The sequence below is a fragment of the Crinia signifera genome, chromosome 1, assembly GCF_055691185.1.
Source record: "Crinia signifera chromosome 1, ASM5569118v1, whole genome shotgun sequence".
Classification (NCBI taxonomy): Eukaryota; Metazoa; Chordata; class Amphibia; order Anura; family Myobatrachidae; genus Crinia; species Crinia signifera.
Window position 1 is genome coordinate 7,909,527 of NC_139217.1, and position 3,612 is coordinate 7,913,138.

The following is a 3,612-nucleotide window of genomic DNA, read 5'->3' on the forward strand; positions in this document are numbered from 1 at the left end:
TCAGCGACGGCGGCGGCGTTCTCAGCACGGCAAGGTAACAGACAGGTAAGAATCAGCACAGGAGTTCTGATACGTCAGGAGGACACGCCCCTACGCGTTTCGTCGTGGGACTTCGTCAGGAGGCGTGTCTTGGGTAAGTATGGTCTCACTTATATAGCCTATTCATTATCGTCAATATAAAACAGCCTATGCTCACTGAATGCTTAATCGGCTTACTTGTACTATAATGAGAATACACAGAACAAGAGGATATTTTTAACAAATTCATACCAGTGGAAAAAACTTCACTGGCTGAAGTTACAGAATAAAAAATTCTAACATAAAATTTGCTAACTTTAATAAACAATAATAATAATAATAAATAAATACATGGGGTTTAAAATAGCTCCTTAAAGGAAGAAATACACTTTATTTAACAGAGTTGATTTACTATCACTTTTTCATATTCTATCAATAGAAATAAATATTTAATCCACTGAAAGCATACAAGATAGCATAGATCCCCTGTATGATTGGAGACAAGATGAATAAATAGGGGAGAAAAATAAACATGCATTAGCATACATTAATATAATAACATTATATCAATAATCAGTTTTAAAGCTCTTTCTTTACATTTTTCCAACAATTCGGGGGGGGGGGGTAATTTTTTTCTAGAAACCTTTTGCTATATATATCGGATTGTTCTTCAAATTTGGTATTACTGGCACAATTCCTACGTACCCTCACAAATTGTGAGTATGGGATATTATTAATCCATTTTTTATGATGGCAACTGTTAAAATGGACATAGGAATTGCTGTCAACCTTTTTGATATAAGTACTGGTTTCAATTTGCAGGTTTTGTGCCGAATATCCTGTACTATCTAACATCAAATCAAGAAACTCTATTTTACTGACATCTGTTTTAGAGGTAAATCGTAGATTAAAACTATTTACATTGATACATGACATAAATTCATCAAATAAAGATTCTTCACCGTCCCAAACGATGACAATGTCATCGATGTAACGATTATAACTCACAATATTCTTTTTAAAAATTTGAGTGATCTCTAGACTACATTCCTCCCACTGGCCCAAGTAGAGGTTGGCCAGGCTGGGGGCATATGGCGTGCCCATAGCAACGCCACATTGTTGGGCAAAAAACTCCCCTTGAAATACAAAGACATTGTTGGTCATAACTATTTTTATACTATCGATAATAAACTCACCAAATTTTTCATCAATGGAAGGGTCTCTATCTAAGAAATATCGAATGGCACAAATGTGTGGAATGGAGGTGTAAAGTGCCTCCACATCGATGGTGCACCATTGATAAGAACCCTTCCATTCAAAATCCTTCAGCCACATTAAAATTTCAGTTGAATCCTTGGTATATGAATCGAGTTTCAAGACATACTTCTGTATGTGCATGTCAACAAACTCAAATTAACCTGAAGTGGCTGATTTAATACCAGCGATGATGGCACGCCATGGAGGTTTTTCCAATCTTTTATGAATTTTAAGCATGGTGAGTGCTGCTGCTGGGAAATTTGCACTGTGGGGGCATAGCAGTTTGTGGCACTGTGGGGGCATACCAGCTTTTTGGCACTGTGGGGGCATACCCGGCACCGTGTGGTGCATACCTGGCACCGTGGGGGGGGGGGGGGGGGCATATGTGTATCTGGCACTATTGGAGGCATATTTGTATCACACCCACCCAAGGGGTCAAAATAGACTACGCCCCTTTTTTTGGCGCATGCGCATTCGGCGCGCGCATGATGCCGGCTCTTTAGCTTGACTACCGATATTTTTCGGCTCTTTACCTCTGACCGGTTGGCCACCCCTGCTCTAGACGAAAGGGGTGGTGATATTATTACCAAGTTAATCAAGAGCGAAACCTATTGGATATATACCTTAAATACGCTGGCTCCTTTTGGTCTTAACGAGGGTGTGGATATTGTACCTTTTCTGCACAGTTAAGTGTCACGGTTCTGTCTGGACCACTGGTACAGTGTTGTTGTTGAGATTTTGCTCCTGCACTGTGCCTATAGTGGTTTTGTCCTTTCCGTTTCATGGTGTAGAGCAGTATCCATTCCACTCATATTAGATCTTTGATTCTCTAGATATACTCCACTAGTCCAGTTTTAAAACTGATTATTGATATAATGTTATTATGTTAATGTATGCTAATGCCTGTTTCTTTTTCTCCCCTATTTATTCATCTTGTCTCCAATCATACAGGGGATCTATGCTATCTTGTATGCTTTCAGTGGATTAAATATTTATTTCTATTGATAGAATATGAAAAAGTGATAGTAAATCAACTCTGTTATATAAAGTGTATATCTTCCTTTAAGGAGCTATTTTAAACCCCATGTATTTATTTATTATTATTATTGTTTATTAAAGTTAGCAAATTTTATGTTAGAATTTTTTATTCTGTAACTTCAGCCAGTGGAGTTTTTTCCACTGGTATGAATTTGTTAAAAATATCCTCTTGTTCTGTGTATTCTCATTATAGTACAAGTAAGCCGATTAAGCATTCAGTGAGCATAGGCTGTTTTATATTGACGCTAATGAATGGGCTATATAAGTGAGACCATAGTTACCCAAGACACGCCTCCTGACGAAGTCCCACGACGAAACGCGTTGGGGCGTGTCCTCCTGACGTATCAGAACTCCTGTGCTGATTCTTACCTGTCTGTTACCTTGCCGTGCTGAGAACGCCGCCGCCGTCGCTGATCCATCTTGGTCGGAGTGACTGGAGTCCCCAGGTCCCGTACCCTCAGCGTGGTGTGTCGAGTACGCTGTCACTGCTTGTCCATCCTGGTCGGAGGTTGCTGGAGTCCCCAGATCCCGTGCCAAACGTGTCTCTTATCCAGAGAATGCTGCTGCCGCTGCCTATCTTGGACGGAACACCTGGAGTCCCCAGATCCCGAACCCGTAACGTGCATTAATTGTTGGTGATTATGCTTCTCATGCTGGCTATGTTTACTGTGATGTATGAGCATTGATACAGATTTTTTAGTAAAAACTTAACTGCTGGCTCTTATGTGCGCTCCTTCTTTCTTTTCCTATATATATATATATATATATATATATATATATATATATATATATATATATATATATATATATATATAGCCTTTTTATTATTGTAATCGTTTTTATAGTCCAAACTCTATGGCAGGTGAGGCAGTGCCTCACCTGGCTACTTTTATTGTGCATCTCTTATAAAAACTCAGCATACCTCCAGCAGTATATACTGGTGCACATGTGTATGATGCCGGCATGTACCCCTGGGCTCATATATTCCCCAGGGAATCCTCAGCCATTTACCTCACCGCACGTCCCTGAGTAGCGGTGATCACTAGGGTGCATGGATTCAAAGTAACACCTGATTAGACAGTTGGACAGGTACTGCATCATACAGAGAAGGTCAACTCTTTGGGTACTCTCTTTGGCACCCTCCTCTTCCATCTTTCTTGCCTTGCAAGATGCAGACTCCTTCTTTTTCGAGCATTTATTATAATGTAAGAGAAAATACAATGAAAGGGACCAAAACCTTTTATTGGGGCACCGCATTCAAACATGCAGAAGCTATAAGCCACCATTATCATTATGCAG